The following is a 22,418-nucleotide window of genomic DNA, read 5'->3' as shown; positions in this document are numbered from 1 at the left end:
ACTGAGCCACCAAGGTGCCCCAAGAATACAATTTCTAATCAGAAAGTTCTCCCTCAGAACAAGTGACCCAGAGTCCTAGACAAATGGTCAGCAAAGCTTTATGTTTTCTAATAATGTTTTAATGACATTTTATGTTTTAATGACATTTTGTGCCTTCCGTTCTAACTAAGTTCAGCTTCCTTAACATTCAGCACTTCTGGCCTTGGTTATCCATGATGAGTGAGATAGCTGTTGGCAAAATGTCTCAGTAGCCCAATGCCATTTCTTAAAATTCTGCCTTTGCCCTCTTATGCAAATGGCAGCCAGCTGAATATGAACCACTACTTTTTAGGCTTTCTTCCCTGAATCTCACTGCCCATTCCCCTCACTTGCCTGGCCTCAGCAGGGAGCTAAGTATTCATTCCTAGTATGAAGAAGTAGAAAAGGAGAAGAGACCTTTGACATCCTTAATAGTGTTTCAGGATTGAAAAAATTTACAAACATTTTGTCTCTAAGGTTGCCAGATTTAGCAAATAAAAATACATGATGCCCAGTTAAATTTGAATATTAGTTACACGGAATCATTTTTGGTACACAAAACATGTGCTACTTAGGACCTATGCATACTAAAAATGCCTCTGTTGTTAATCTAGAATTTAAATTTAACTAAGTGTCTTCTATGTTATTTGGCAACTCTGTTTGCCCAGCTAAATGCAATGCCATGGGGCAAAAAAGTTAGGTTTCAGGATTTTAGACAGGTAAGGTATTAAGTTGATGTCTTAATGAACTATTATGACTTAAAACCACAGTTCATTTTCAGAAACAGAACTGCAAGAAATGAAGAGTGGCAAGGGCTCTTGATTTATATTTACAGCATACCAGGCAGTATTGTGGCACTTGGGTGCAGCACTAATATTATATATGTGCTACACATAAATATACATATGTGGTTTTATTTCACAAATGACTTTTATATGCTGGTGGAGGAATGTAGCATGTTACTTTCCCTTCATTTTTATAGCCAGTTACAGAGTGCAGAAATTGCTTTAAAATGACCCAAATTGTAAACTACCATTTAGCAACTGCTATTCAGGAATAGCAGATTCCATCTCCTTGCCTGTTAGGTTATAGCAGCCTTGTCCAGAATTTCAATGTTGTACCTCTGTTTTCTTTCCAGTGTTGGAACAGATCCTGGTGATAAAATTACAGAAAATAATATTCTTGCCACAAGGGAGTGGGGAGAATAGCCCATCTTAGAGGAGGAGGTGAATGATTAATTTCAAGGCTGTCAAAGTTTTAGCTCAACACACATTTGTATCTTTTCCTTTTTGTGTTGTAGAAAAAAGGATGTCTTTCCCCACCCCCATAGTGAATTTGTATCCATTTTTATGGACTGCAGTATCTCCCTAATTGAACATAAATATGAGGGATCTGGGAATGATTGGAACTTGGCAAACATAAGTGAAATGACAGACTTCTTATAATGGCATTCGTTTGAAACAAGGAGCTCCACATTGCATTCCAGAGTGACCACATCCCCATTTAGCAATAACCATAAACGTATGCTGCAGAGAGCTGTGAATTTGATGGGTTCAAAAGTGAAGCCATACTTGTTTTAGGAATTATGACGAAGCCATTGGTTTCCATGGCTACTGTTTGCTCTAATTGTGATACATTAGTAGCAACAAGAATTGGATGGTTAAAGTCATTTAGTTAATTAAACAGAAACTTGGACTCTGCCAAAAGAATTATGGGTGAAATTAGCATCCATTGGAATGCACCTGTAAAATGTGTCTTGCATAAGCCCTGTCAGCTGAGGATGAGAGGGAACTGACATGCTTATATATTCTAAATACATCTTTCTTAGCTGTATCCCGTTACAAGACTCCTAATTTATTTTTAAAGTATGTTCTCAAATGAAATAAAACAGCACCGATCAATGAAACATGTTTTTTTGTTGTTGCAGTTCATATCAGGAAAATATGTGAAATGTCATATGGAAGGAGGTGGTAGCTCACAGCAATTACAGAAAATGATGAAACCAGAGAGTCTCCACTCACACACTGAGCTCCTGAAAATAGGAGTCTGTAATGGAAAAAGCTTACATAGGAAAAACTGTGGCATCCCAGCTATGATTTGACATCATTGAAAGCCGGGTGGGCTTTTCACAAAGAGAAGCAAGAACATGGTAGATTGTATTGAGATAAAGTAGAATGGGTTGTTACATTCTGTTTGTGAATCTGGGGAAAGGCTGGAACAATACCTCTCTCCTCATCAGATTTTGTAAGTGATGTCTATATCTCTCTTAATATTCTCTGTCCTAAAAGGAAGGTGTTGTGATCATTTTTCAGGTAGAATTAAGACTTAGAGAGGTAAAATGATTTCCCCAAGTCACTAAGCCAGGGCCATTTTTGTCCGGAAGAGTGTAGAGCAGGGCTTCATAAATAGCTCAGGGATGGATTTTAGAGTGTCAGTTTGTTGAATCATTCAGTGAACGTATTTATTAAGCACCTACTCTGTGGTAGGCATGTGGGATAAAAAAGTGAGCAAGATCTAGCCATGAAACTTCCCTTCCCATATCATACTACCTACACCATAATAGGCTACCTTGACTTTCAACAAATACGTTCAGTACCCATACATTGTAGAGATATCAGTTAAATAAATACATTGTGCAAAGGGATAAAACAATGAATAAAATAGACATTGGATCTTGTTTTCCAGAACTATGGTCAGGGAGGGGAGGCAGACATTCTTCATGTAATCCCACAAATAAGTGGAATTTTTGTGACAATGATAAATGCTTTGGGAAAGGATATTGTACTATAGGGCACAGACTAGGGTGAAACTGATCCAGTTCCAAGCAGGGATGGAGCTGATATCTGAAGAAGACTTAGCCAGGCTTCATTGTGACAGGCAGAACAACCAGGGTGTTGTGGCAGCCAGCAGTACACAGTTTGTAAGACTGTCATCCTGGCATTTAATACTGGAACGTGGAGCCCACAAGGCAGGCATCTGAGGACAAAACAGGGATATAAAATGGTGGGGGGGGTGCACAAGGACAAGCTGGAGCCTTTAAAGGCTAACTGAAGCCTGTGTCAGTATGTGCTGCCTGTGACCTGACAATGAGTCATTGGAGCTAAAAGCACACACACACAGGAATCAAAGAAGCTGGAGGATCCAGGACAAGGTGGGGTGAGTGTAGGTTCAGAAGATAATGGGACAGAAATAAAGAAATGGCATGGCTGTTGATTCACTTCTGTCTGCCCAATCTCAGGTATAATTTCCCACATAGGAAGGCTCAGAACCTTCAGTCAAGACTGGTTTGGCTTGAGTTTTGGGGAGCAGAACATGTTGACTTTGTCACAGTGTCTTAGGGGACAGTTTGTCAGATTCACATTAGAATTTTGGCGCAAGTTAGTACAACACTTTAGACTTCAGTCCCTTATAATATAGGGGTAATGTTACAGGTGGGAGAGTCTGAATTGTATGAATGAAGGTCTCAGTTCTTGGATTCCCCACCAAAGATTTATGTGAGGATCCACACTCCACTAAAGACAGTCAGAAGGAAAGTATTCAAGCACAAAGCAGCTTATTAAGAAGAGTATACTCTCAAGGTGGGAAAGCAGGCAGGCCCAGAGGGAGCAACTGCACTGGGGGTAGGGTTGTTTTTCTATTTATGTTTGCATAGGTTATGGGTCATAGCTAGGGCTGGTTTTGACTGAGTTTATTTCCGGTCATCCAAGGGCCTCCTCCTACTAGTCAGGAGGGGGAGTTTTTGGTCCTACAAGGTTCTTGCCAGAACTGTCTTGGCCATCTTCCCCCATGGCAGGGGGTGGGGGTGGTGGTGGTGGTGTTGAAACTACAGAACAAATATATTATAATGAAGTTACAGGTTATTGTAGGAAACAGGCTGGAAAGGAGAGTGCTTTCTCTGCACCTGTTGTTCTTGGTCTGCTAGCCCCAGAAGATGAGATACCAAGAAACCATTGTTTACCACCACCCTTGTATCCAGTTCATATCTAGCTAACTGCCTACTCTATCAGTAATACTGTCTACATGACAAGGTTGTTTTGAGGACTGGATATAATTATGAGCCAAACACAGTAACTAGTCTTAGAAGTAGCTTTCAAACAAAGATGCAGAAAGTAAAGTGATGATGATTGGCAAGAAGAGAAATAAAGCAAGATGAGAGGTCAGAGTGGGGTTGTTGGTGTCTTATATATGGGATGAAGAAGAGCCCTCCAAGAAGAAGCCATCTTCATATGAGAGATACCATGTGGACTTCAGGAATTAAGGATTTGAAGTAGGACTGTACATAGGAAATCATAATTGTATCAGTTTAATACACTCAAACTACAAACTACACATCATTTATATTTGGCTTTGTAGTAACTATGCAATTACATTTGGATAATAGTACTGTAGAATCTGGTAACAGGAGTTTCTAATGACACTTTTTTTTAAAGTGTTTGTTTTACAGAGACAGAGCATGTGATCAGGGGAGAGCAGCAAAGGGGGAGAGAGAGGGAGAGAGAGAGAATCTTTAATCAGGCTCCATGCTGATCCCATGACCCTGGGATCATGACCTGAGCCAAAATCAAGAGTCAGATGCTCAACTGACTGGGCTATCCAGGTACCCCTGAATTTCTAATGATACTTCTTACTGTAAGTTGTATGAACTGCATTGAGTTCAGTTTATGTAATGTTTCTCAAAGCCTACACAATCTTAATGTATGGAAATTGCTAGAACAGTTTGTGAATATTAAAACAAAAACTGTCATTTATTTTACCAGCAAAAATGGGTTCATCCAAAAATAACAGAACTGTAATTCAGCCACATGAAAGCTAAAGCAAAACCAGAGGCAAGTCCAGCAAACAAAGGAGAGGAAGGTTACTTTATGGAGAAGAAGTACAACATTGGGAGGGTTGTTTTGAATGAAAGTCCACCAGAGAAAAGCAAGAGTTCAGGGTGATGACAGCTTCTCTCTCATTGGGTTGTGGGGATAAATTTCTTATAAGAGATGCAGTCTACATCTTCTCCCTGCTGGGGCCTAGAATTGATTATTCCTCCTCGTTGATGGTTCTATTGGGTCTGTAGTTGACATTTCTTCCTATAATTGACATCTGGAGGTAAGCCTCCCAACTCTGTTAGTGAGGTTTCCCTTTACTAATTTTCAGTGTGTTCTATTAATTTACCTATTAACAATTATGTCTACTAACTGTGATATAATCTATTTGAGTTGTTATAAGGATTTAATGAGATGATGTATGGGAAATACCTAACTTAGGGTCTGAAGAGTTTTAGAGGCTCAATAAACATTAATTTGTCTTCGAAACTTCACTACAGGTGAGATTAGTGATAATCTTCTGGTTTCTCCACTTTGTCTTTTCCAAGTCTTAACTTCACCTTCAGAGGATTGGAGCAGGAAAGGAAAGCAGGAGTTTAGAAAGGCCAGTTTATACACAGCATTGAATACAGTGGGCAGTGGGAACAAATTTCCAGAGCACAGAAATTCTTAAGATGCCTCCAGTAGCTGTGATAATGACCAATTCTGGGATGATGCATCTGGAAAGTTGAGTCAGATGCATGCAAGGGATTAGCAAAGAAATAAAAAACAAGGTTTTCTAGAGAAGGTAGGAATGAAAAGAATCCAAAGCCCACAGTCTGGAGAGGAGGAAAAAATAATGGAGCTGTAGCAAAAAGCAAGGCAACCAGTATAGGAGTTAGATTTTGTTTCAATCTCTGAATTTTATACATGAACAAGCCCTTATAAATCATTTGCTTCTTTTCTGAGTGGGAAAACTGAGGCTCAGAAATGTTTTGTTAAAAGTTACACAACTCCTGGGGTGAAGTGATAAGAACGGGAAGATACCCTCTGTCTTCTGTACAGGCTGCCTTTGTAGGTTCAGATTGAAGTTACGTTGGATATCCAAATGGAAATGGACATATGTTAGGACTCTCAAAGAGAGATACAGGCTGAACAGAGGCATCTGCATCCAAGCATTTTGCTGGCAATACAGCAAAGGGAAAAAGTGGAGGAAAGGTGAGCAAAGACACAGAGTTAAAAGAGAACAAAGAACTGGAGGGTTTATGCTAAGTGAAATTAGAGAAAGACAAAAATCATATGACTTCACTCATATGAGGACTTTAAGAGACAAAACAGATGAACATAAGGGAAGGGAAACAAAAATAATATAAAAGCAGGGAGGGGACAAAACAGAAGAGACTCATAAATATGGCGAACAAACTGAGGGTTGCTGCAGGGGTTGTGGGAGGGCGGATGGGCTAAATGGGTAGGGGCATTAAGGAATCTACTCCTGAAATCATTGCTTCACTATATGCTAACTAATTTGGATGTAAATCTTAAAAAATAAAAAATAAAGTTAAAAAAAAAGAGAACAAGGAGTGGCCCAAGAAGGGAGAAAACATGCAGGTTACATATGGTCTTTACAGCTGAGAAAAGGGCAGTTTTTAACAACATGGAAAGCATGTTGTTAAGCATCATGGAGCTGTTTCTTAAGGAGAAGGAGAGTTGTTTCAGGGCAATGGAAGACCTAGAGGCTAGACCACAGGAGGTAAAGGGGGGGCCCATATCAGAAGCTGGTTTCCCAGGCATACTACTTTGAGGCTCCTCCAGTGTGAGCCCAGGACTCTTCCTCCCAGCGTCTTACATTGATGGTGTAGCTCACTAATTGGTAGTGGGTAGAAGCTAACTGTATTATTTGGTAGGGAATAACAGCTCTGTGGTGTAAATGTATACATTGGATCCTTGAAGATAAAAAGTCCTGCTGGAGTCCCCAGGCAGATCCTCTGTCAGCTCTAAAATCATCACACGAGCAGGACTGTATTTGTTTGCCAGGGCTGCTATAACAAAGGACCACAGACTGTATGACTTAACAGAAATTTATTGTCTCACATTTCTAGAGAGCAGAAATTCAAAATCAGGGTGTCATCAGGGTTAGTTCCTTTTGAGGGCTGTGAGGAACAGCCTTTTCCATGCCTCTTCTAAAGCTTCTGGTGGTTTTCTGGCGATCATGGCTGTTCCTTGTTGAAACATGACTCCAGCCTTTGTCTTCATCTTCACATGGTATTTTCTCTGTATGTGTGTCTGTGTTCAAATTTCCCTTTTTTATAAGGACACTAGTTACCTTGGATTAGGGGCCCACCATGCTCCAGTATGACTTCATCTTAACTAATTATTATATCTACAATGACTCTATTTCCAAATAAGGTCACATTCTGAGGTAGCGGGGATTAGGATTTCAGTATATGAATTTGTGGTAAGGGAGACACAGTTCAGAAGTACCAAGGGCTTTGACATGTGAGAATCTGCCATTACCATGGTCTTATTTACGGTACCTCAGGTCCAGAAGCCTACACAAACACCTCCTTTCATTTTCACTTTATAGACACTCTGAAATCACAACTATGTTCCCTTTGGCTGCCTTAAAAGTATCGGTAATTCAGTAAGGGGGGAAGCATCATTGGACCGCGGTCCCACCTCAACTGTTTTCAGGCCATGTTCAGCTTGGGGTAAGTCTTTGAGCCTCAGCTTGCTTCTCTACATAGAAATTCATCCTCCCAAGTCAGGGTACTGTGGTTCAGATCAAATGAAATGCAAAAACAGATTAGAAAAGCTGTAAAGCACACACACTCAATGTTATTTTTATCAGTTAAAGTTTATAAAGACAAAACCAAGAAGAAACCTAGTCATTTTTATTTTTCCTCTTATTGATCAGCGTATCTTTGAAATCCAGCACATGGCCTTAGGTGGCAAATTAGTCTCAAAAACGTTACCTGAAGTACAAATTAGCACTCCAGCTTTCTGTGGATGTAGAACAGAGATCATGTCCCTGTTTTAGATGTTCTTGTTAGCTTATTAAGGTTGGATATCTCAGGAAATAATTATTCTCTAGTGGAAGAGTAGCATCTCATATTCATAAAGACAATAAGAAATTTTCCTTTGTAGATATAGAAAGGTCAGCATGACAGATATTTGCAGAGTGTTAAAACTACAAAATCTCCACTAGTCAGAGTTGAAGGCTTGTTGCTGTAGCTTGCTGGAAAATACTTGTATCTCAACATATGTCTTTTCTACTCTATTAGTTTGCTAGGTTGCCATAAACTAAGTACCACAGACTAGGTGATTTAAACAATAGAAATGTCTTGCCTCCAAGTTATGGAGGTTAGAAGTCTAAAATCAAAGTGCTGGCCTGATTTCTTTTGATACCTTGCTCCTTGGCATGTAAACAGTCACCTTCTCCTTTTGTCTTCACATGGCCTACCTTCTGTGCAGGCACGTGTCTATGCCCAAATTTCCTCCTCTTCTAAGGACACCAGTCATAATGGGTGAGGGTTCACCTCAATGACCTCATTTTAACTGAATCAACTCTTTAGAAACCTTATTTCCAAACAGAGTCACATATTCCAAGACAATGAGGCTTGGGACTTCAACATATGAATTTTGGGGGACACAACTCAGCCCATAACATTTTGGTCTTTGATCACCCCAAATTCATGTCTTCCTCACAGGCAAAATATATCTACCATTTTATTTTAGAACGCCAAAGCACAGCTCCCAAGATTTTTACTAAAATTGAGACAGTTTTTCCTTGAAATAACAAGAAATTAGGGTCATCTTTCCTTTCTCTTAAAATAGGTGGTATATACTTCAATTATATTACTGATAGTAGCTAATTCACTCACCATACTTTTCCTAAAGTTCTGCTGTGTGCCAGCCCAGGGATTGTGGTAGCATCTTCAGATAAAGTTCTTACTCTAACAGTCCCCAGTGTATTTTTTCCACAACTTTCCCAGCCTATAACTTTAGAAAGAACTCAAACCATTTCTCCTTTATCTCCACATCCTCAGTGCCTGGCACTTCATTATCAGCAGTTAGTTTTACTATGTAATTGAAAAAAGAAAAAGGATTAGTTTGTAACTATTTTAGATGTAAATATTTTAACGTGTTGTGTAAAAAGGGTGTCTAGGCGTCCTGGTCCTATGCCAGCAATGTCACTCACGTTAATTTCTTCCATTGTAAAAAAAGTGTTTTAGAACAGAAATCTCTAAGGGCACTTTGAATTCAGTAATTCCATGGCTAACTCAGATTTGGGGAGTCAGAGAGGCCTTCTTGGAAGAGGGGGCATTTGAGATTCATTGTGAAGTACAAGCGAGAGTCAGTAGAGAAGCATTTGGGGCAGTGGAAGGATCAGAAGTGACAGCAATCCTTGTGTGTTTGCAAAATTTGACCCAAGTCCTGGGTACCATGTTGGTAGTTGAAACCGAGTTTGTGCCTCTAGGAACACGCAGTGACATTATTCAGACTACACAGTGATTAATTGGCCTTTAGGTAGTAGTTGTTGTTTGTGTTTGTTCACCTTCAATTGCTATCTGGTTTAAAGTAGGCATGGGGATATATATTCTGCATCTCAACCTATCCTGTACCTAAAGCTTATAATAACCTAGAAAAAGCAGGATGATCCTAGTAGACCAATGGATAATATTATTTATAAAGACTCTGTTAAGGAAGCAAGTGACATGACTATTACAGCTTAAAATGCATGGACTTAGGGATAGCTTTTTTTATTACTCAGTATTGGGTTCACCAGTTAGATGAAATTATACAAGAAATGAACCTCCTTGTAAGACTTGACAGTAATACATGGTATTATATGACTAAAGGAGAGAATTAGGTAGAGTTGTGGATTAACTTGGGATACAAAATACCATAGTGTGAGTAGCTTAAACAATAGACATTTGTTTTTTTCACAGTTCTGGAAGCTAGGATTCCAAGATCAAGGTGCCAGCAGGGATGGGTTTTTGTGCAGTCTCTCTTCCTGGTTTGCAGGTGCAACCTTTGTGCTGTGTCCTCATGTGGTCTGAAGTCTGAATATACATAGAAAGAGAATTATCTGGTCTCTCTCTTTTTAAATAAAAACACCAGTTCCATCTAATTAAAGCCCACCCTGATGATTTCATTTAACCTTAATTGCCTCCTCAAAGTTCCTATCTGCAAATATAGTCACTTGGGGGTTAAAGCTTCAACATGTGGGGGCGCCTGGGTGGCGCAGTCGGTTAAGCGTCCGACTTCAGCCAGGTCACGATCTCGCGGTCCGTGAGTTCGAGCCCCGCGTCAGGCTCTGGGCTGATGGCTCGGAGCCTGTTTCCGATTCTGTGTCTCCCTCTCTCTCTGCCCCTCCCCCGTTCATGCTCTGTCTCTCTCTGTCCCAAAAATAAATAAAAAATGTTGAAAAAAAAAAAAAGCTTCAACATGTGAATTTTGGGGGTACTCAATTTAACCCATCATAATGTTTATACAGAGCTTTATGTACCATCTTATGTTAAGCATCATATGGATGAGGCAACCAGAACTTACCATCTGAACTCTAAAATAGTATCTCAAAAACCAACACAATTCTGAAAAGATAACCAAGTTCCTTAATTCTGTCTCATAGATAAGATTATTCTACATTCTATTTTTTTTCTCTCTCAGCCTAGCACATTTTAAAATAGGTTTGAAACCCAGGAAATTAACACCTTCAATTTATTCCCAGAAGAGATAGCTAATAAGTAGGGAAAATTAAAAATTTTCAGCCAGTTTGCTTTCATGTTTTATAACGCATACCACTTTGGCTGTGGAGTAGTTTAATTTGAATTAATCATTAGACTCTCTTCAGAGTTAGAAATGAGGTGATATTTAAAGCAAGTTACATTGTTAGTATAATCTGACATCTAAAATTTAGCCTGAAGTGCAGTCATTGTACATATGCATGATACTGTGCTTTTTTTTGCCCCCCAATTTTTAATGACAAGGATGATTTCCATTATAGAGGTTAAATGACTTGAGGGTGGGGAAAGACTCATGAAAGAAAGCCCCCTTATGAACACAGGGTAGGGGGTAATAATTTCCATCTGCTCTATCAGACTGGGTAATCTTCCTAAGATGTTTGATCAGACACAAACAAGAGTGACAATAGAATCACTGAGTTACCTCAGTATTTTTAGTACATGGCCAATGTGGTGCAAATTTACAAAATACCACTGATTACCAAATCAGATTTCGTTGGTGACCTGCATCTCTGTGGAGCTCACCCACCACACTGACAGCATTTCCAGGTGTACTTCTGCTGACAAGATGGAGGTAAGATAAGCGGCAAGGGATGGATGGTTGCTATCCAAAAATGTTTTCTCTCACTTCATGAAGGCTTTTAGAAATCACTTGGAACTGGAAATAGCAGATTTGGCTGGTCCCTTAGAATTCATTGGTATCATCATCCTACCCCTGTGCTTTGGTGAGCTGACCTCTGTCTCCAGTGACAACATTTGGCATTATCGGTGAAGTCAAGCAATTCCTTTATAGAAGAAAAGCCTAACTTTACCCAGAACAGTTAAGCTTACGTCATATCTCCCAATTTCTTAGACCTACAAATTTGGGACGAAACTCTTGACCCTCAGGGAATAGCTGCATATTTGACATTATTTTGGCATTTGGGGCATTAGATGTATGTTACATGCTTTTAACTTTTTGTCTGATTATGTTGCCACCAAGTGTCTAGTCCAATAGGTGAATGAGGAATTCTTATTTAATAATAATATGACTTTTCCAGAAATGCCAAACATGATAATCACTGCAACACTTAGATATTATAAAAGGGAAATTCCTGTAAAGCCCTCATTTTAGTCCCCTCTGGATCTGTAGTCTGTTTCACAGCCAACTGCTTGCCAAACAGACCTCTGAGGCTGAGACCATTCATTTTTTCAGCTGTGGGGACCAGACAACAGGAATACAACTGGCCTCTTCAATGACCCATGTAATGTAGAAGATGGATGGTGCACTATCACACCAAACCACCAGTGGGCAAATAGCTGGCTGGAACCCACTGTCCTTTTTTCTCTTTGTGCCCTGTGATGTTCACCTTTGGTTAAGTCTATTTCTGCTACAAATCTCTGGCTTCTTACATGACAAAGATTCAAATAGACGAATACTTGTGCCTCAGGTGGAAGTAACCTGCAATGATGAGTATTGGAGAATCCCAGCTAAGGATACTTACTTAAGTGGAACACCTCCCCCCCACCCCCAAATGGGATGAGACTCCTGGTAGAATCTGAGATCTCTGCATTTGGAGGGCCTCTGGGTGTTAAGAACTTCACCCACCTTCCCCTCTTTCTTTATATTACTCACTAATTCATCCGCTAGGATCATTTGCTGGGTTGTGGGACCACAATGATGAACAAGCCAGAGAAGGGACAGCCTTCATTAAGTTTTCAGTGTAATGATGGAACTAGATCAGTATTATTGACATTTCATGCTGGTTAATTCTTTTGGGGGATGGGCAGAAGTAGAACTGTCCTGTGCATCATAGGATATTAAACAATATCCCTGGCCCCTACCCGCGAGATGCCAGTAATAACCTCCCTTACCTGATTGGAACAATAATAAAGGTCTCCAGACTTTGCCAAATATCCCCCAGGTGGAGAGGTAGGTACAAAATTGCCCTCAGTTTAGCTAGATTAATATATAAAGAAACTAACAAATAAATACATGTGTATTTTTAAGTTATTATAAATATCACAAAGGAAACAAATATGACACTAGGTAAGAGAAATTCATAGAATTGGATTTAACTAATGTTAAAGGGTTAGGGGAAGCATCTTTTAGGAGGTGATATTTAAGAGAAGACCTAAAAGGATCATGGTGAATATAGAAGTGTTACACAAAGACCAATACCTAGGCCCAGCTTGAGGCAAATGTTGATCTATTCATGGAACTAAAGCAGGCCAGTGTGAGTGGAGGGACTCGAGGGCTGATAGGAGTATGGATTTTATTATGAGTGTGGCAGGGGGGTGCCTGGGTGGCTCAGTTGGATAAGTGTCTGACTCAGGTCATGATCTCACGGGTTTATGGGTTTGAGCCTCGTATTGGGCTCTGTGCTGATAGCTCAGAGCCTGGAACCTGCCTCAAATTCTGTGTCTCCCTCTCTCTCTGCGCCTCCTGGGCTTGTGCTCTGTCTTGGTCTTTCAAAAATAAACAAACATTAAAAAAAAGTGTGGCAGGAAAGCTTTGGACAATTTTAAGCATGGAAGATACAGTACTTACATTTTAGGACCAAGTCAGCATCATTACTCATTCTATTGTGTGAAGGCCCTCTGCCTGTTTCACTTGTGCTTACAGGGGATACAAAGTAAAGGAACAGAATCCTATGGAAAATACAAGAGCCCCATCAATATGGGAAAATTTATTTGCATCCAAACCTGCCCTTAGATTCTATTTCATTTAAAAAGAACTGATGATGGTACAAAATCAAAATGGGTAAGTGATAAGATGTGTGTGAAATGTGTTGAAGATTACTTTCCAACCTGTAAAATGGGGATCAAAAAGAATGTATTAAATATATGTTAATGAAGAGTGAGAATTCAGTAAAATCTTATTCTATGTCAACATATTTTAATTACTATTATCAAGAACAATATTAACTTCATTATAAGCCAAAGTTCAACTGAATTAATTGTAAAGATCTTTTTGGATTTATTCAACAATTTCTGAGTTGGGCAGTATCCCATCTAACATATGGAAAGGAGCTACAAGAAGCTTTACAAAATGAAAGACTTCTATAAGCAGAAGGTAGTGGGGACAAGAGAGTTATACTAGCCAAAAGCGGACTGGTTGTAGCAAGGTCACGTTCCTTTGGGGCATCTATCAGATGGATTTCCTAACTAATGCTGATCAGGCAATTCCTGATTAACTGGGAGAGCTGAAACTACAACTGAATCGTGGTGTAGAGATGTGAGGATTAGCATAAGGCACTCCATTTGGGGCCTATTTTGTCTTTAATAATTTCTTCCATGTTAAATATCATGTTTTATCTCCTACATGTCTGTCAAATTCATTTGCTCTCCTTGGCCACCTTCAGTCTAGAATCTATTCCTTAGCCTAAACTTAGTTATCAAAGTTTGCATTTAATGTGTTTTAAACTTCCTTTAAAAATAAAGATCTTAGTGAATCTATTTTTAATTAACGATACAGCAAGAAAAGTCTGAAGGAAAACATTTTTACTCCTTAATATCATGTACAGTGTTGAGAGCCAATCTTGAGTTTTACAGGATAACCTAAAGAACCATACACAGGAAATAAGATTATGCTTTGATAGAAATAAAAACAAAATGGACTAGTGTCGAATGACTACCAAAAGATGGTGGAATCAAACAATCATTCATCCACAAAAATGGATTGATGTCTATACAAACTTGGTACTAAGATAAAACGGGCATCAAAATCTAGAATGGTCCTAGCCAATGAAGGAATAGGAGATACACATTCTTATAATGATCACGTGACCAAAATGTGGACTTGGGAACAAGTGCCATAAAGCTTTCCTGAAGATAGCACATTTTGCTCATGATGGCATGCACGCACAAAGAACTTGCTGTGTCCCAGGAATTTTCATGATTGTTCTGTTACTTATTTAATACTCCTATCAACTTGATGTAGTAGGTATTGCTATCCTCATTTTATAGATGAGGAGACTGAGGGCTTAGTGAGGTTTAGTAACTTATCCAAAGATACAGGGCTAGCAAGTGATGTGGTTCAGGATTTGAAATAAGGTGCTTTCATTTCAGAGTCTATGTTTTAACCAGTAAAATATACGGTTAAAAGGGTGCCTGGGTGGCTCAGTTAAGCTTCAGACTTTGGCTCGGGTCATGATCTCACAATTTGTGGGTTCCAGCCCTGCGACAGATCAGAGCCTGGAGCCTGCTGCAGATTCTGTGTCTCCCTCTCTCTGCCCCTCCCCCAAATGCACTCTCTCCTCTCTCTCAAAATAAATATAACGTTAAAAAAAAACAAGGACACCTAGGTGGCTCAGTCAGTTAAGATTCAGACTTCGGCTCAGGTCATGATCTCAGTTTGTGGGTTCAAGCCCCATGTTGGGCTCTCCACTGACCACTGAGAGCCCTCTCTTTCTCTGCCCCTCTTCTGCTTGTGCACTTGCTCTCTATCAAAAATAAATAAACATTAAAAATAAAATAAATTATGGGGCTATAAATTAGGAGAACAGGAGAGACAAGAATTATGAGAAAAAATAACAGAGAAGCTGGTGTGCAGAGCAGGGTACGTGTAAAAAAGGAGGAGGTGGTTAGGAGGAAAGAGGAATAAAACAGGAATTACTGTAATCCTCAATATTGAAAACTTTTCTGACCCTGCAGTATTCCTGGAAGCTTCTATAAACCACATCAAACTAGTTTCATTTCTTGTGCTATGCACACTAGCCTGTTAGAAGGTGCTAACAAAAATTTCCAAATTATCATTGATGTTCTTTCCCTGCAAGGCATTCCCATTACATTATTTCTTTGTATGCACCCCATGATTTATCAACAAGACCCTTTCAAGCTGACCTTTTCTTTTTAATTATTTTTTGCATCTTTTGTTATAGTTCATTTTCATCAACTTAATTATGTTCCAATAAATAGGGTTCTTTCTTAATTAGCAATGTCCTACTCCAGACATTGCCAGCAGCCTAAGAGAATATATCCCAATTTGTCCTATGCATTATGCTTGCTTTTTGTTCACCAAGATGCTATTAATTTAGTAGTTAAGCATGGTAGATTTCATTCCACAGATACATAGAACCACCAACATTGTGCCTAGCTCATGGTATCATACCAAATGTCCATTTCCTGTTTCCATTCATTCTATGTCTAGGGTGACATTTGGATGACTTGGCTGACAATGTAATCTGAAAGAAGCAATAGGTTTCAGCTCACATCTGTGTAAATAATCTTATTCTATAGCAGGCAGTTTACCCACACTTCTGATATGTCCACCACTTCCAACTGCTTATAATCAAGTAATTTGTCACATATCATCTTATTATTTCCTGGGCCAATTAGGAACCTATTTTCTAAACAAACAGCAACAAAAACATCTCCATGTGTTTTTCACATTGCAAACTGAAAGCATATGCTATGTTTTAAACACATTGTCAAATTTTCACTAAAGGTGGGAATGATTGGGATTTGATTTTGCACTTAAGAAAATGAAACAACTATAGATCTTTCAAGTTTACTAGTAAGTGGCCAGATTTTGAATAGTATATTCAAAGAAAATAATAGTTTTTAAGAGGTACAAAAGATCTCTTTAAGAGCATTACTTAATACTCTTGTAATATGGCTAAGTGGGATTAATCATGGGTATTCATTGATCAGCAGTGCCCAATAGAATTTTCTGTGATGATCACAATGTTCTATATGTGCATTGCCAGGTATGGTGCCACAGCCTCAGGTGGCTATTGAGTACTTAAAATTAAATATTTCATTCCTCACTTATACCAATCACATTTTAATTCAACTTAAATAGCACATCTGGCTACTACCTACCATGTACCACAACACAACTATAGATAGTCTATAGATAGGAAGAAGGCGGGAATTTGTAACTCCTAAAACAACATCAGTGAGTAAATGGGACTTGAAAATCGTGAAGAGTGAACCTAGCAGGTGTAGGTGGATTAAATCTCTCCAATGACTAAAGAAAACTCTGGTTAAAGTCAAGCAGAACTTGAGGGATGTTAAACACTGTCTGTTTCATCAGGAACTTTGAGGAATGGGGCTGTCACACCAGGCTAATTCTTTAATGAAATGGCATCTTTAATTAACTTTTCTAGATGATATCGTCACTGGTGTTGAAGATGCAATTCATTATTTCTCAGCTGAAAACTATAGAATACCCTGCTGTGTTTGCAGGTAACATCTTCAGTAGATAATTACTTCGATCTTTGTTAGGAGCTATTCACACTGATCTAAGGCCCAGATTCTTTGGTGTAATACTATCATGATCCAAAGCCAAAATTGCTGCAAACCTGTACAAGCTAATTCACTCTGCCACAAAAGTATATCTGACTTATTCATCATTTTAAAAAATAAAATATGTTATCAGAACCAGCAAATTTTAGAAAGGGATTTCTTCAAAATCTGTTTATGGCAAATTTTAACTGTAGATGGCTTATCTTGCCAGAAATACCCTTTCTGATCTTGTCCACGTGGCTAACTCCTATTCATCTTTCAAGATTGAGCTTGAGCTTCACTTTATGTCTTCTCTTGCCCTACTTCCCACGTCCTACACTTTCTTGCAATCATATTAACAGAGATATCGGAGTGAGTGTTCTTTTCTTTCTCTGCTGCTGGACTTAAACCAAATGAAGACAGAGACTGTCCTATTCAACTTTATTTTCCTGAATATCTATTAGGAGCCTGGGCATAGTAAAGACACTGCAACTATTTGATAAATTAGCACATATTCATTCTAAAAGTTATAAAAACATTTCCATGAAGTATACTAGAACAATTCTTAAGGGTCAGGTCTCAATGAAGGTAATAAGCAGAGACCTGCTTGTCTATATCAGGACAGCAATTGGAGAGAGACCATACAGGTTATTATAAATATTCATTGCCAAAAGGATATCTGTGATTGCATCTCAACATACCTATCTTAAATGCCATGGGTCTATTGCATATAAAGAACACTTCCACATACAGTAGGTTTGTGTAGACACAGAGAAAACTCCGGATTCATGGTGGTATACGTGTTAATCACTTCACTCATGTACAAACATCTCAGTACCCAAGGGTCACCCCAAGTGCCCAAGTCTTCTCCAGGTTGTAAACCTGTCAGAGTTGCTGGCAAATCATGAAAACATTAAGCATTCCTTCTACTAAAAGTAATGATTTATATTAAGATACAATAATTTCCTCAAATTCCATATTCCAAAATATTCTTTTCCCTTGGTTATGAAAATAGCCCTTAACTTAGTGGTCATGACATGACAATATTCCAGATGAATTGAGACATCCTAAACTATTGGTCCATTTTTTTTTTCAAATGACTTCAAAAGAATGTCTACCAGAAATGCATGTATTGGGGTAGGATGCAGAGTTTAGGAAGAGGAATAGTTGCAGAATGCCCCCACCAGACAAGAGGATCTGAACTTCAAGAAGAGGTATATTAGGGTTTCTTGATCAGGGTATGTTCCTTTGCAAAAGAATTGATCGCATTCAGCCAGCCATTTAGTCACAGGATACATGGCTTTCCTTACTGTGCATGTCCCTGAGAATGGCAATTCTGACATGTCAGACGCCACCCCCAATCAATAACTCAGTCAGACATAAGCCTTTTTGCAGCTCCAAAGGAAACCAATGGGACAATAGAACTTGCTTTGCACAAATTCTCTCTGCCGGCGCTTGGCAGAAGCCTGCCACCCATTGGGTAAAAAGGAGGCACACCTAGATTGGAAACAGGGCTTGAAGTCATCTGATACAAAGGCGCTGAACTGGGGAAGGCCTGGTGGCAGACTGCTTGCTGTGGTGACAGGGTTGGTCAACCTGAACAGTGGTGTTGTTCTGTCACCAGAACATGTAAACTGGATGCATCAGTGACAGCTAGTGCAATATCAGCAGTGAAACTTAGAGGCACAGTCTGACAGGCTGGTATTCTGAGCATCCTCCCCCATGGGAGAAAGCCTTCGAGGCAATCTTCAATTGTGGACAACCATCACAGCGCCTGATCTGACAATTCTGACATGGGCCTCATAAGACTCTAAAAGCTATGTTTGCCCTCTATAGGCACTGCATTGTCCAGGGACCAAGAGCCCCCTTAAGCAAACTCAATAACTTCCCTTTGGCATATCCAAGAGAATTGAGACACAGGATCAGAAAACAAGAAAAAGAAAGTCCTCCTCAAAGTGTATTCAGTTATGAGTTCCACACTTATCCACTTCTGCCTCATTTTTTTCACATTTCCTCACTCTAATAGATCCATACCCTTTTGGCAGGGGGTAGGGTCGAGTTCCAGAATCACAAATTAATCTTTGCAAAGAGTAGTCTGCTTTGAAGTCTCCTGGGAAAACATTCATCGATGGAGGAAATAGCAGGTTCACCAAATACAGGGACTTCACCATTATGAAGTGGAATGACAGCTACTCAGTTTTCCTCAATGATTTACAGTTTATAATGCATTTTGACACCAATTAATTGAGTTGATACTCAAAATAACTCTTTAAGGTAGACATCATTATCTTTCTCAGAACAGGAAGCTAAAGCTCAGATTAAAAAATTTCCTCAAGATCACACCTTGAAGATAGTAGAGGTGGGGTTCCCACCAGTTCTTCGGGTATTTAGTATCACCCACAGCCCACCCCAGCACAGGGAGGCCTCCCAAGGAAATAACCTTTTTTTCTGAGTAAAAAATGGACCCAGTGTTTGCAATCTCAATTTTTCTGATATTCGGCTACAATATTAATTTTTTTAATGTTCATTTATTTTTGAGAGAGAGAGAGAGAGAGAGAATCCCAAGCAGGCTGTATGCTGTCAGCACAGAGCCCGATTTGGGCCTTGAGCTCACAAACCATGAGATCATGACCTGAGCCAAAGTTGAACACTTAACAACTGAGCCACGAGGGTGCCCCCCCTATTTTTTAATTATATATATAAAACAAAGTGAAATACACAGGTCTTAAGTGCATTTGGGATGAATTTTGATAAATATGGACATTTGTATAACCATCACTTACATCAAGGTAAAGGTTTCCATTACCCAGAAAGTTGCCTTTGTCTTTTTCCAATTAGTACCAATTTCCAAATAACCATTATTTTGCCTCAGTCAACATAGATTATTCTGCCTGCTCTTGAACATCACATAGATGAATTTATACAGTATGTACTGTTCTGTGTCTCGATGGTTTACTCAAAACTTTTCCTGAGATTCATTCTTGCATATATACAGTGATGAATTCCTGGAGCACTTTGTTGCCACATCTTATAAGAAATCTTTGCCTTTATCTATTTTTTTGTCCACCCCTAACAAGTAATCTCATGTAGGCAGAGGGTGCAACTAATTTATCTCCTGTCTCCCACAGTACCCCACACAGGGTTTAAAGTATATTTGATACATGATACATATTTGTTAAATTAAGCAAATGATAAATTCCTTCCTTGGGTCGTTAGCTGACTTCAAGAGAAAGGTCAAGTATAAGCAGAAAAGCATATCCTCCGTGAAACTATATGCCACCAGGCCAGGGATTTTATAGAGGTGATGGTTTTATTGGGCAGGATGTAAAGAGGAAGGCAAAGCAATATCTATAGCACCTTATTATATTGTGAGAATTGATTTAATATGCGAGGTTTGGGGAAGTGATATTCTGCATTTTGACATGACCATATGCCTGGGACAGGTTACCATGCCCTGCATTCTGTGGACTTTATGACCACAAATTTCAAATGAAAATGTCAAAAATTCTACTCGTTCTCAAATAATGGAATGTGATAAAGTTGAAAATGTCAAAAATTCAGCTTGTTCCCAACTAATGGAATGTGATGAAGTTGAAGAATGCAAAGTCTGAATGCCAGTCAAGCAAATATTTTGAGGGAATATATATTGTGTTTGCCCTTTTAGTTTATGTATAAAGTGAATCTGAAGAGAGACAGAGATATTATTTATAGCAATAGCTAGAGCCTGGTACTTCAAGCTTCTAAAGTCTTAGGACTGAGTGCCAATCTAATGGGGCAGGGAAAATTTATGGGACAGGGGGAAAATTATGCCAAGGCTGCAAAGCCTTCTAAAGTGATGACAGCTGCCTTTATGGGGAAAAGGCATATTACTTTGTCTCCAAGCTGAAGTGAGGACTATCTAATGCAACATCAAGATCTCTGACTTTCAACTAAGCTGCGACAATGACTATCATGAGAGGCGTCTGCCTCTGACAGCCTCTCTGTCCATTCAAAAACCACTTAAGACTCAGTGGAGGAATCCTAATTATAGAGCACCTGTTCAAGAATAGAATTTTAGAGCCTCTGGAAAGACAGAGAAGGAAGTTGCTGATAGGCCTTTCTGGTGATTATTGTCCAGACTATGGTTGAATCTTAATCAGTAACCACTTTAGTCAGTGAAGAGCTAAGTTTCCATTAGTGACTGTTGACAAATGAGACAGTAAACCTAATTCCTTCCTGCTTCTTCCTACAACTCCCTGAGACCAGAACTTTCTTGGACCTATTACTGCAGTAGTAAAGGACCAGAAAGTAACACCAAAGAAGTAATAAGTCATCTCCAAATTGATTGTGAGGCCAATTATATGTTGGATTGAAAAGATAAAAAAAAAATAAGAGGAATTATAAGAGGAAAAGAGCACTTGCGGTATTCAAAGAGTGTAACTATGACCTGGGTTGAGCCCAAAATCACACCATATAACTAACTAAAAAGGGAAACTGGTAATGAATAAAGCCATGAAACAATATGAAATACTCATACCTGAATATGATCTGATCTTGCTATATAGAAAGACTTTCTAGGCAATGGTTCTCAACCCTTACTGCACAATAGAAGCACCTAGGGAGCTTTTGAAACTCTTGGTGCCCAGGTAGGACAACAGACTAATCAAATCAAGACATCAGGGGTAAAGGAGGAAGGGCAGAATCCAAGATACAATAGTTTTTAAAGCATCCCAGGTGATTCCACTATGTAACCAAAGTTGAGATTCACTGTTCTCAACATAGTAAAAATAATAATGTCCAATTATTTGACTACCTAAAACAAAAATTTTGATAAACATTGGAAACATGTATAATGCATGTGGTATTAGTGTCCTAGATGTATAAAGAATATAAATTTATAAGGAAATATTTTTTGCATTATCCTTTTCATGTTCTATGTGCCCACACTCTCCCAAACATGTTAATTTGAAATCACAATGATGGCAAAGGTCAGCGTGTAGATACTCCTTAACACTTTCTACTTCCTACTGCCTAGCTTTCTGTATCTAAAAGGTCCTTAGATGAATGCACATACCAAAACAGCCACATCTTGGGAACTGTTTTTTTTTTTAATTCTAGATTTCTGGAGATAGAATTAATCTATATCATTGTGCAGTGTTAAGGTTTACAATTTGATGACTTGATATATGTATATCAAGTACATATGAATTATGTATATATGGAAATTATTACCACAATGAGGTTAATTGGAACTATTAACAAGGAATCTAAATCAGCACTTATCAGACTTTAATGTACATAGAAGTAATCTGGGGATCTTATTAATGTAAATTTAGGCCTAAAAAACTACATTTGGAGCAAAATCTCAGTAAGTGGGTCCTGGAACCACATTCTCAGTAGCAAGTACTTCGTCAACTTTCAAAATTTTAGAGAGGGTTAGAGCTTATATTCATCTTTTGTTTCTCTAAGGATCTCAAAATAAATGATCAGGAGGGTATAAAACATAGGTATACACATCTATATATTCTCATAGACAAGAGCAAATATTATAGCTATTCTCAATCTCATGCAAACAAGTGAAATAATTTGAGTTAAAACTTGGCATTTGAGCAGTTGCCTACTTTCATAATGCATTGTCTGAAAAATGAAATCCCAGGGTTACTTTTGAAAAGACCTT

At 38.8% G+C, this 22,418-nt stretch overlaps 1 protein-coding gene and 1 long non-coding RNA gene across 5 annotated transcripts in view; one reads left to right on the top strand and one right to left on the bottom strand.

Moving 5' to 3' along the window:
- Window positions 1-22,418, top strand: part of GRM7 (glutamate metabotropic receptor 7) — an 898,633-nt gene that overhangs the window by 775,038 nt on the left and 101,177 nt on the right. The gene's annotated exons all lie outside the window — the stretch shown is intronic.
- LOC131509861 (uncharacterized) overlaps window positions 12,330-22,418 on the bottom strand; it is a 518,637-nt gene continuing 508,548 nt past the window's right edge. The window contains exon 6 of the long non-coding RNA XR_009260730.1: window positions 12,330-13,183. This is a non-coding gene — a long non-coding RNA (uncharacterized LOC131509861). The remainder of the gene's footprint in view (window positions 13,184-22,418) is intronic.

This window comes from Neofelis nebulosa, chromosome 4, assembly GCF_028018385.1.
Source record: "Neofelis nebulosa isolate mNeoNeb1 chromosome 4, mNeoNeb1.pri, whole genome shotgun sequence".
Lineage (NCBI taxonomy): Eukaryota > Metazoa > Chordata > Mammalia > Carnivora > Felidae > Neofelis > Neofelis nebulosa.
The sequence above is the reverse complement of the archived record's forward strand: the minus strand, read 5'-3'. Positions and strand labels throughout refer to the sequence as shown.